Source organism: Pomacea canaliculata, linkage group LG12, assembly GCF_003073045.1.
Source record: "Pomacea canaliculata isolate SZHN2017 linkage group LG12, ASM307304v1, whole genome shotgun sequence".
Lineage (NCBI taxonomy): Eukaryota > Metazoa > Mollusca > Gastropoda > Architaenioglossa > Ampullariidae > Pomacea > Pomacea canaliculata.
Genome location: NC_037601.1, coordinates 7729975 through 7742639, shown reverse-complemented (window position 1 = coordinate 7742639; position 12665 = coordinate 7729975). Strand labels below are relative to the sequence as shown.

Genomic DNA, 12665 nt, shown 5'->3' with positions numbered 1-12665 from the left:
AAACGTTTTAAAAACGTTTTTAAAACGTTTGCATGCTATCTGGGAAGGAACAAACGCCATAGTAGCTAAAATATCCCTAAAACATCTTTTGTGAGTGTTTCACGCATAGATCGATATGGGCATTCCGCAGTGCTTCTGGGTGACCTCTTCCCTCAGGACTGGTAGGTCTGCGGGTTTACTGGTTATAGTCTGTTTGTTTTGGAGGATGTTGACATCTGTGTTCATCTGGAAGTTGCAGAAGTCTTTAAAATATTCAATCCATCGGTTGAGTACAGCAGTTAGCTTCTGGCCATTGCGGTCTTTGATGACTGAGATCTTGTGTTGACCTGTCTAGGGGAGGGTTCTTACGAAGACTTTGTCTCCAATGCATAAATGAAATTTCTCCAGACTATCCTGATTTTTCTGGTCTGTCCTTACGGACTTATTTAGAGTTGTAGTTGTTAGACCTATAGCTCTAGTTCTTTTCACAACTGGAATCTGCATCTGAAGCTTGCGTTGTGGATGTTGGATTCATCTTCTCTGTAGAACTTTATGCCACCACATTATTCTAGCCTTGCCGTACGGCAAGAGAAGCAGATTTTTTAAAATTATTATTTTAGGCTCGCTGTATACCCTCCAAGCTCTTCTTTCCCGTTGTTTTGATCACCTTATCATGATGCTGCTCCATCTTTCAAACAAAAACAACTAGACTATAGCAAGTAAGCCTGCAGACCTACTAGAGCTACAGGAAGAGGTCGAAAGAACGTTACTCAGTCTGTAGGGACGAAAGTTGCCTGGTATTGACAATGTACCTAGTGAGCTGTTCAAGCACGGCTAGTAAGAAACTACGAATGCCCTCACTGTACTGTGCCAAGGAGTCTGAAAACGCAAAGAATGATAAAAAAACTGAACGCACTCACTATCTCTTTCCGAAAAAAAGGGAAAGCAGAACAAGAGAACATCCTACTCAATAACATGCGGTTCCCGATGATTTAATGAGAGAACACAGACTGGGCGAATTTGACGGAACAGATAACAAGAACGGGGGTACGCGTGACGACTGCGCTGGTGCCCGCGGTATACCTTCTGCTATTCTCTGTGGGGAAAACACGAGTGTTTTGTATTAAATTCCTTTGTACCTTTTTCTAATGCAGCGACCGATGCTCATGGACCTTCTTTCTTTCTTCGTTTCTTTTCTTTAATTTTCCTACATTTTTTTCAAATTTTCTCCCTTCTTTATTTTAATCTCTCTTTCTTGATTGTTTGTTCGGTTGCTTTCGAATTCTAACCCTGCCTATTTTTCTATCTGTATGATGTGTATTTTTTATATATTGCAATTTCTCGCAAATGCTGCATCTTCTCAGCACAGGCTGTATTCTAATGGCATCTTTGTTAAGGTACAAGTGTACGCAGTTACGTATGTTCATCAGTTCATAGACGCAAATGTACATGTAGAGTTGCGTCCTAATTTTACAGGCATTCATTCTAGATGGTACAACATGCGTGTCTGCTTTAACGCGCAATCCCTGCTTCAACAACGTGTCTTGCAGCATTAACAACGACAATGTGATCTGCACATGTCCGCCTGAGTGATCTGGACCTCTTAGCCAGTACTGCATGACATCCTCAGCCTGCAGTGGTGCATCGGAGGTTCTTAACTCCCAAGCTTACAATAGGTGGCTTCACGGCAAGAGTCTTCTCCATCATCTCCGCTTTGCGTAAGTTTTTGCGATGACTGACACCTTAATGTTGAGATCTTGATTCACGCCTAGTTTTGTTAAATTAAGCTCTCCATCCCCAGAACCGGACTAAAATAACCAGTTTTCCGATTCACAAAGCTTCGAGTTTTGTTACTGCAGAAAATTTATAGATCAATAATGTACATCAGGTGCGTGTAATCACAGTCGGTGAGTCTATGCGGGACAGTGAGTACAGGGGAAATGTAGAAAGGACTGTACAATTTATTGAAAAGCACTGAATATTCTAATCTCTTTTATTTTGTGTTAAATCTTTCCTGCGCTGAGTTTTACAGGTTTGAAGTGTATAAGTACGATATCGGCCATTTTTAGAAAGCAAAGTCAAAGTTTGTCACCAATCCCACAAGGTTGTTGTTTTTGTTTTAGCATTGCGTACTTCTAATATTTCAATTTACTACATTTTGCACAATGATAAAACGCATCAATCTACATCATTTCAAATCACAAGAATGTGCATGACATTGAGTATTCGTAAGTGTTTAATACCTTCTCCTGTTAGTTTTTAAAAAAACCAGCAGTGGAAAGAAAGGTGTACTGCTTTTCAGTCAGCATGCACACACCGAAAAAAGCAACAGAATGGTAAAAAATAAAATCATGTCCCTTTTCTCCTTTCAGTAGATGAATTGAGCGTTATCAATAGTTATTAATAGTGATGATTACAAGATTGATCAGAATTAAGTAAAGATAACAATTTTCATCAGTAAGATTCTTCTTTGCCATTCTCTCGCTTTATGGAAAACTTTGAAAGTGTGAAGAAAAACTAGCGGAAGAAACGAGTTGCCTCAATGTCAGCCAATGTCATCTCAGTGCATTTCTTCTCGTTACCAAGGATGTCCCTATTTGATTTTTTCATTGGATAGTGATTGTAGTTCATAGATTTGTTGATATAAGCTTTTGTAGACAGTTCTTACGATTTATTAATATTCAAGTCAGTAATTACACAGATTTAAAATACAGACTTTGGGTTCTCTGGTAAGATGTAACATGGTGAGGTTCTGACAGGGATACAGTTAAAGCGTTTGAATTTCGTCATTTTCCCCGGAATCGGGACTAATCATCGTTGGTTACCTTGATTAAAATGTATTTGAAGACCCTTTTTCACTTTTAACAGCAATGTATTTCACTGTTAGTTTAATAATCAAGCAATTTATTTTTACAAAATGTGAAACTGCACAAAGTTTGGCCCTAATCAGGTTTACAGAATTCTGCTACCAAACTGCTGTGTGCGAGTTCGGATTCATTTCGCATTTTATACTAGTGGAGATTCTCAATGACGCCGTTACAACAAAAAAGAAGCGGCCGTTATGAGATGCTCGAACCCACGCAGATACCCCCACATCCGCCCACCTTTTCCGCTTGTCGTTCCTTTATCATTTGAATGATTGAAAAAAGCAGATTTATGGCAATCTCTCTTACACAATTGCACGTACACACAAATAAACCAACCAACAACTGTGTACGCACACATATGCACGCGTGCACGCACCCACACACACGATAGTAATTCTCAATCTCATCCTCATACAAATACAAAGTTTAAATATTTTTCTTCTCTTATCGTTTACTAGTTTCTCGCAGTTCCTTTGGTTTATTTTGTGATTCACCTGGACGCGCGAGAGCACAGCTATCCATGAGCAGTCCGCATTACTTTTTCTTTCAACTGTGATGATTCTCTTGATAAATAAATACGTACAAAATAGCATTGATTCAAATCTTTCCAAAACGTACGAAAATACTATTGACTAATCGTGGTTGATTTTACAGATGAGGAAGCCCAGAACGCCTACGATCTGGACACCTTGAGTAAAAGAGCTCCAGTCCGACATCAGAAACGCTCCCTTGCGGCGAGAACCTCAATTAGGCCGAGGTGAGATATTTTTTATGCCTGTCTAGCAGCGTGATGAAAGGCAGAAAGGGAAGGTGGTTTTCTTAAACGCCTGCATGCTCATTGAGATGTGGAAGGTTGGAAAAGTCTGCACGATAAAATGTCTCTCTTCGATTTAGCTGTTCCTGAAGACCTGCAGGACGTGGTTGACCGCGTGAGGGACGCAGACGCACCTCCATAGGACACGCTTCATGAGTTTGCCGTGGAAGGAGGCAGAAGTGACGCAGGCAGCCTAAGCTCGTTGGCTACCAGTAGCAGTGAAGCTAGCTAAGACTATGATTATCTGAACGAGTGGAATCTCGATGGCCAAACTGGCGGACATGTACGGCGGGGGCCGGGAGGAGGACGCATAATAGGAACCCAGCCACACTGAGTAGCTGACAACGCGGATGGATGGAGTAAAAAACAGAGAAGAAGGGCTAAAGTGGTTTACAAGAAACTGTTCAAATACGAGTCAATAATTCGTGTCTGTGCAAGAATGCTGCAGCTTACGTGAAAACTTTCTATGAAAGTGAAGGCTCATTGACATAAAGTCATCCTGCTGTGTTCATATTTAAAGTCATGTGACCAAGCGGTTTGCAATGTTTTAATTAGGCTTAATAGGACGTTATATTTTCTTCCTGCTACTTTGTGTGCTGAAGTAGAAATTCCGTTGGTTTTTGTTCATCTCATACTTATATCTTTAATTTATGTATACATAATTTTTAAGCATATTTTTCGACAACTTGCCATATTTGCCAGACTATTGATTTACCCTTATTTTGTGAAAGATCAAGTCTGAGCAGTTTTGTCTCAGTTATACTATACCCTCTTTGATGAAAGTAATAGATTCATATTACAATACGCCATAAGATTTGCCTAATCCCTTGAATTCCGTAGCCAGCAGATCATCTGAAAGGAGTTTGCTCCCTTCCTTCAGTGTTACCGACCAAAAAGTAAGCGAAGACAGTGACGCATAATCGTCGCACCAAGGTTAATGGAGCTGAAAAGGAGATACAACAGGAGAAGGATGGATGAAAGCAGCTCAGAGATTTTTCTTAAAACAATATTTTACTGTAATTGCTTTTCAGTACGGGACGTAGCTAGAAAGAGCCTAACCTAGTATTGAGACACCTTACTGTGTCGTGTCTATATGAAAACGTTTGCCCTGGGTTGCATCCCTTTGATCCAGTGCTAAACGAAACTGAACAACGTCAATGGTTAGACTGATATGGTCTGGCAGCTTTGGTATCATGCAGTACTAGGAAGGCAAACCTGATTCTTATCTGAGGCACTATTGAAAAGAAGGCAGAGAAAATTTACTAGAAGAGTCCCTTGGTGAAAAAATACGCTTGTTGCTAACATTTGATAAAGGAAATGTAAGTTTTAAAAGATTTTGTTTCAAAATTTTGTACCACTCTGTCATAGTCCATATGTAAGGTACTTGAACTGAACCGGACACTGGATGGACGATAGCTAGCATATAAACTCCACAACTGACGCCAGCTTCAAAGTGTTTTTCAAGAACTATTTTTCTCTTTGTTGCTGTTTAAAAATTATTTGGATGTAAATGTTGCATTTAAAAATCAATTAATATTTTTCGATAAATAATTTTCTGTTGTTATATATACTCTAGTTTATAGCTTCAGAAAGTATTTAATGTTGACCAAGCATTAATAAATGAGAAAAATATAATTTTAAAATGTTGAAGAGACATTCATTGCAGTGTAACAGTATTACTACTAATACATATAAAGGTAAAATGGGCATAATGATTGTGTTCTACGCCGTGCCATCAACAAAGGCTATATCACGGCGATCAAATGGGCAGAAGATTAAGATCACAAGCTCAAAACTAATAAATATATAATATTAACTTTTACCTACTCCACCAAGAGCACACAAATGAAAGCAGAAATTGGGATCTACCAATTTACAGATAGTGATATGTTTAATTATGCCTTTTTTGTTTTATCTGGCTGCGATGGGATTGCCAGTCTTGCTTTATTACGAGGGCATTGTGCCTTTTCTGGGTATAAACGGATGAAATGTTTGTCTTTGCTAAAGATTATGTTTGCCTTTGAGTCTGCCTCTGCGATCGTTATTCAACGTCTCATTTTTCTCTTACCAAATATTAACTATTTACTGAGCTAAGCAGAGTTTGCTTCCAAATATTGACACCTATAGACAATATGAATCAGTAAATCGATTTGTCACCTTGCATACATACCAACCAAAGAAAATAAGACATAAATAAAACTTGAATGGATTTACTATACTTTTTTCATCTTTTTTCATTTTATTTTTTTGTCTACTTATCCGGCCACTAATATATGATACGAAAATCGTGCACATCATGAGCAGAAATCATTCAAATGTTGAAGATAAACCGAAACAAACGTGTGAATACTTGTCACAAATGTAAAAATTTGACATATATGAAGTTCAGAAACATGATTTGAAAATAGTATATGTCTAGAGACTGTCAATATTTTTTCTGTTTATTAAGAATGACAAAGCCATTGAAATATGTTATCAACCTTTTAAAATAAAGCCCACTAGCAAATACACACGATCACTCACACATCCCCTATCCCTTTGTGTACACTATGAATATGATACACTATGCTCTGTTAATATGTTATATACTCTAGACACTGTGGTAGGCAAACTGTTTGGAAGAAATAATGCATGCCAAAGACTGTTGATAAACTCTATGTTATGCATCAGTCCTTTATAGTTTTACGCTAAGACAAGAAAACACCGAACAGTGCTTCCACTGCAGACATCTATAGCTGTGAAATATATTAGTATTAAATGTGATGGAAAAACAGACATCACATATTACAGAAACAAAAATTTAAATGTTAAAGAAACAAAGCACACAGCAGAGCCTATTCGTGCATTGTAAGAAGACTGGCAAGCCAACAGCTCGTGCCAAGAAAATTTGGATGTGTAGCATGGTGAAAAGAGAGTAGTCTGATAAATAAAGAATTTAGATGCTGATATGCTCAAAAAACACTGCTGTTTATGGTAATTATGAGAGTAAGAAATGTAATGACAAAATAATTTATTATCATTGAATATATCGTTGAATATTATCTTTATTATAGGTTTATCTAGGAGTTACGAGTTTGTTGATCAACTGCCCACAATTGTCATTATTACTTAGAACAATCGTCCAGTAAAAAAAAACTTTTTGTGATGTGTATACTGTGTAAATACTTGCGTCTTTCTGCGAAGAGGCTTATCTTATTGCGAAATTAAGGTAGCTTAATTAATCGTAAACATTCAACCAACATGTCATCATCCTTACATTGGTACCAGCTGACAACCAGCAATGTAGGCTTGCTGCTGCGGGTTGTCGGGGATGCTTGTATAGACGCAGCGGCTGACAAGGTTTGCCACGTATGCATGGAATGACCAGCTCAGTCTTTCATGTCCGTCAGCCAGTTCATCCTCTGCCCAACTCGTCGTCGACCACCTTCCGAGTTACACTGAAGAAAAGTATTACACTGTTTGCCGGGTCTTGCTTTGGCAGTTGTTGTGGGGGTTAAAAGAGTGGGTCTGACGTATTAATTTTTTAAAAGTTGAAAATCAATATAAAATTGTTATGCAAAAGCTGATCCAAACTCACTGCCTCGTTGTTTTAATTCTCTTTCTGTGATCTTGATCGAAAAGAATCGTGTTTTTACTGGCCGTCGTATGATCTTTCTCTGTGTTTTCGTGCATTTCGTGCTCCTGTTATTAGGCAAAACCCTTTGACCCAGCTAGTGCTTATTTCTGCTTTACTTATGATAGTATAGCTTGCATTTATCGATTTACAATTGTTTTAATTTTTTTGACCTGTAACAATTTTAAATCTGAAGAAGTATTTAACACGAACTGTTTATAGACTTCTGCCTGCAACACGTTTAGTTTCAATCTTCCTGCTGAATTTACTAATCTTTTTTGTTCCAAACGACAAAGCAGGTATACAATTTTAAGATCTTCTAGTTACTTGAATTATAACAATAATTATTGTATGTGCTGACTATAACTGCTGCTTTTTTTTTTCAAAGGTGAGGATCATAACTTTCATGCAATCGTGAATTGTATTTCGCTCTAAGCTTTTATGTTTCCTGGAAATCCGGCTCTAGACAAGTCAGCATGAACTCTCCCGTGTATTTGAATGAACAGCAAGCAAAGACTGCAAAGAATAGCCATGACAACAAGACAACTACTGAGGTGGCAATGCCGAGAGACAAGGGAGGTAAGCATAATCCGATGAGAGATACGAGTACCAGCAAGAGGTGGATTTTGTCAGAACCTCACCAGTCTCTCTTACATTGTACAGTGAACCCACACACACACACATGCACTCACAAACACATACAGAATCACAGTGCAAACATTCTCAAACAGACTTTTGCTTGAGGTACTCTATAGTGCGCCAGGCATTAAGAACGGAAAGTAATGACGTGATCACAACAACTGACTTATTACTGATAATGGACCGATTGGTTGACTGATTGACTAATCAGAGACATGATTTGGAGAAAAAAGAGTGGAAAGGAGGAAAATCTTCTCACAGCAAAAGTTATTTTCTGTTTGCACGAGGCAGCCATTTTCAACACATTCCACCAGTGCGATCAACTTCGACACTTGGCCGTTGACGCTTGCCGTTAGCGTGTTTCACTAACATCTATTTTTATACCTTTTGTGCATTTCTTTCCAGCTGGTTGAGTTGAAAGGCTTTTTGGGTCTTTCTGCTCTGTCACTCTGATATATATATTTAAGAGGGTTTAGTTTTCTTTTCTGCAGTGCTGGACTTGTGATAAGAAGGTTTGCTTACTGAGAAATATATTTTATGGCCTGTACCTGAGGTCTGAGTCGATTTTGTTAGATTAGCTGCGCTTACTTTAAAAAAAAAAAAAACCCGACTACGTTCGTGTCGCCAGTTAACCCGAGATAAACGATTTGTCCCTTTCGTTGCAGTTCTTCTTACCTTTAGGTCGTATACAAGTAGGACCGGAACAAACAACCAGAGCAGGTTTAAATTTTTGAGAAAGGCCGAGAGAGAAGAATGATAAGAAAGAAATAGGGGGGTAGAAAGGAAAGAGAGACGGGGAGGAATGAGTGAGAAGAGGAGCGAGGGAGAGGTGGGGAAGGGAGAGGAGAGAGGAAGAGGGGGAAAACTCAACCGCATATACGTGTAATACATTTTTCTCACTGAGAAAAATTTAAAAACCTATTTTAGATTTTTATTTTTGTCTAATCAGATAAATTAAAGTTAATTTCTTGACCTTTCTTTACTTTTTATACTATTCTCCAATGTGTGCAGATTGAAACGTGCCTGGCGTCTATGCCGCCCTGTGACAGCCTGTCGAAAGAATGTCGACGTGTGCGTCAGCTCGCTCTGACTTACGCAGGTGATTTCTGGCTTTCGTAAACAGGGAACAAAGGTAGACCCGGAGCAATGGTCGACCCACCTGAAAATCAACTTGCCGAGCGTTGACGAGTAAACTGTGTGAGAAATGGCCTTGTACATCTGTACTAACGCGGGTGCGTTTGTCACTGTCCCAGAGAAAATTAATAGCGTGCTTTGTGAATATGTGTCTGCGCGCATACATGTTTGCATGCTTTCGTGCTTGTTGTGTCTATCCTTTCTCCTATCTTGCACACTGCATGTATATAGCTATGTTATGAAATTTTATTTTCTATAGCTACTATTTGTTTACATAATAAAATTGCATACTAAGTGTGTACTAAAACTATCAATAAAATTTTCACTTGGTGTTCCATATATTTGCATACTCTGTTTGTCAACACTGACCATACTCAGCGGCAGGGTCTGAGCATGAAGAAAGCGTGAGCGAACGGGTCATCGCAGCTCGGAAAGGATCGCAGTGAGAGAATTCAAATCAATCACACAAACACTCCCACTCACGGCGATGGGACGCCAGCCGGTGAAAAACTGCCCTCGAGAAAAGTGGCAAGGTAGCGGCAGGGTGGCGAGTAGACACATTCTTTCTTGAATAGACGCGCGCTAGGGAGATTAGCCCCAGTGAAGTGGCACAACAATGACCTTTCCGACAATGACCTCTTTGTTTTTAGTGCCTGAAACTTTTATGCGGGGGAGTGGGGAATGCAGGGATTATACAGCTTTCTACACAGATCGACTCGGTAGTAGGATATCTGCCAGAAGGATCGAGCGAAATTTGAAAATGTGTTTAAAGTGAAAACATTTTACGCTTGAGTCAAACTGGTCAATTTCTGGCACTCGTTTTGATTTTTTTCCCGTCACTATATCAATCGTCCCTTCTTTTTTGTGGAAGCTGTCGATTTACCGTTGTCACATCGAGCAGACACTTACAGCTTTTTTTCCAAGGACTTATATATAGTCTTTCGAATCTGCTTTGAGTCATTTGAACCGCATACAACTTTCTAATGACATTTTTTCGTCAGACATTTTCCTCTCATAAGATATGCATACACGGCAAAAGTGGACACTAACACGTAAGACTCGTCGCCAATAAGATGAGCAAAGTAGACTGGCAATAATGTGAATCGCGAGTTTCAACCATGTCATGAAACAAAAGGTTAAAGCGTCTGTGTCGCGGTAGAGACCCAAGTCTCTGTTTTCCCCTTTGTTCGAGTCTGTCGTTCAGCGGCAGAGGGCGAGGTGAGCGTGCAGGGGTCACCGCACCTGACGAGACTGTAGTGTCTTTGTCTCCTTTAGCTGCGAACACATTGCTCTTAGCCTCTTTGCTCTTATCGTCTCAGATATACTAACGTTAAGCTCTTTATCACACCTACAAAATCAGGTCTACGAGAACTTTGTAATGGAAATTGAAATACAGTTATTTGTTTATACATACAATAATTTATGACATGTTCTTCTCATATATATTGTAATCTAAATACGGCACAAAAGTCTTGCTAAATTTGTCTTTCTTGTTCATTTTAAATGCTTCGAAGACGAAAACACTTGTTGAAAAATAATCAGAAAATGGCCATGATTATAGCCATAGCAGTAGAAATGCAACGATGACGGTATTACTAATATTCACATAAGGTATTCACACATCATTGTGCAACTTTAGGACTACAGCCACCACCTATGCAGAAGTGACCTAGGTGAGAACGTGCAAAAACAGCAAACAGTGGGTCATATAACTGTACTTTACGACGTATGTTAGAAAAATGATCTCGAAATTACCTATGTACTTTGTCTTTTAACTGGAGTGGGTAAGTTAATGTTTTTGTAGCCAGACGCAGAAAAGGAAACGAACATGAAAAGAAAGTGTCGAACGTTAGCCACTGGCGGTTTCAGCGCATTATCAAACCGACCCCTACGACAGCCAGCCAGCCAGCGACAAACTGCGGTCCCACGCAGGTAGAGCGACGGTGGGAAAAGCCCAGCGTGTCATACCTGCGCGGCTGACGCACCTGACGCATGGGTTGGCAGCCAGGTATTTGTGTAACACGAGCTGTGCGTATGCAAATAAGGGCAGTGAGAAGAAGATTGACCGTAAGCTGATGATAGACGATTGTTGTTGCTGTTTGCTTGTAAAAGTATTTTTTCACTTTTGCAACTGTTTTGGTTCTAGAGTTCGAATATAACGAAATCTCGCGATAGGCGAGATGTGAGATGTCAGGCAGCCATATCTCGGCGATTGGACTGGTAGTACAGCGATCGTGATTTAAAAACGTGAGGTGTGTCATTGCTGAGGAACGCAGAAGTTTCCTACTTCAAACGGACTGTGTTCAAGTCTTCCGTGTCAGGACTACAGGTGTGTGGTGTGTATACCTGTCCTCAGTGCTCTCGTGTAGCTGTGAATATGTGTGATCTAATGAAGGTTTAGTTTAGGGACGATTGTGCAGGTACGTTTGTGGCTGAAGTCATCCTAAAAGGGGCCACACGAACTCCCAACAGCGCAATCAGGAAATCGCGGAGACATTACAAGATGGCGGCGATTAAGGCCGCGCTCCCAGTCGTCGCCTTGTTGTGTATAGCTGTGTGTGCTTTAGCCTCTATCCACGAAAGATTTGGAGAACACCCGAAACCGTTGTCATTCTCTCAAGACAAAGATCTTGATCATAAGATCGACAGAAGGGATGTATGGTCACGGCACAATTACATCTCACACAACAGGCGGAAGCGATCCTTGGTTGTGGATTCGAACCTTGCTGATGTGAGTTACTTAGACATTCCGCTTTCGTCTCTTGTGGTTCATTCTCGGCAGAGGCGAGCAGTGACGGACATTCCAGAAGTCAGCGTTCAATTCAGCGAAAACCAGGCGGGTCAGGTGCTGTCATTTACTAACTACGTGCCTCAGAATGTATCGAGGACGTACATGCTGGTGTCCTCATCCGTAGACAGCAGCTTGTTTACCCTGTCCAGCTTGGGAATACTCAACTGGATATCAGCAAATTCTCTGGATTATGAGACAACGAAGACCGTCACAATAGTTGTTAACGCTACGAGCACTGTTGACAAAGCGGGTAAGTCAAAGTGTAGCAATAGCTTAGCTGAAGGGGTGGATTAAGTGAAAAGGACAGTAGTTGTAAGATATTGATGCTTTCGGGTGTGCGTATGTGAGTCTGTAGGTAAGTATTACGAGGGGAACACTTGTATGTGAGTATTTGTGCTAAGTATATCTATATATATCTCACAAGTATAGTGATCCATCCCTTTTCATGATATCTTTAGTATATAAGCACAAAATAGTAAATTATAAAATGGCGGTGATTATGTAAAGAAGAAGAAGAATACTTCAAAGAAATGTAAATGTCCTGTGTTTCGTCTCAGTTTTTTTTTTTTCTCCTTTTACTGTTTTATCATTATCGTTGTGCAAGCATTGACGATGTTCGCCAAACAGCAGAAATCTGCGTTGATTATTCATATAAAACTTTTCCCGAGCTGAGAAAAAGCTTCTCCATGGTGTTGAATATGGAGGTTTAGTGCATTGTTTTCGCGTCTGGATTATGAGTCACTCTACTGGTATGTAGTTTCACGCATGATTTAGTTCAGAATTGTGTTGTCTGGTTATGGTAAAGCCTCTTGGCATACTAGCAATAGA

At 39.8% G+C, this 12665-nt stretch overlaps 1 pseudogene; it reads left to right on the top strand.

Annotated features, from left to right (window-relative positions):
* Window positions 1-11005: 11005 nt before the first annotated feature.
* LOC112577334 overlaps window positions 11006-12665 on the top strand; it is a 37021-nt pseudogene continuing 35361 nt past the window's right edge.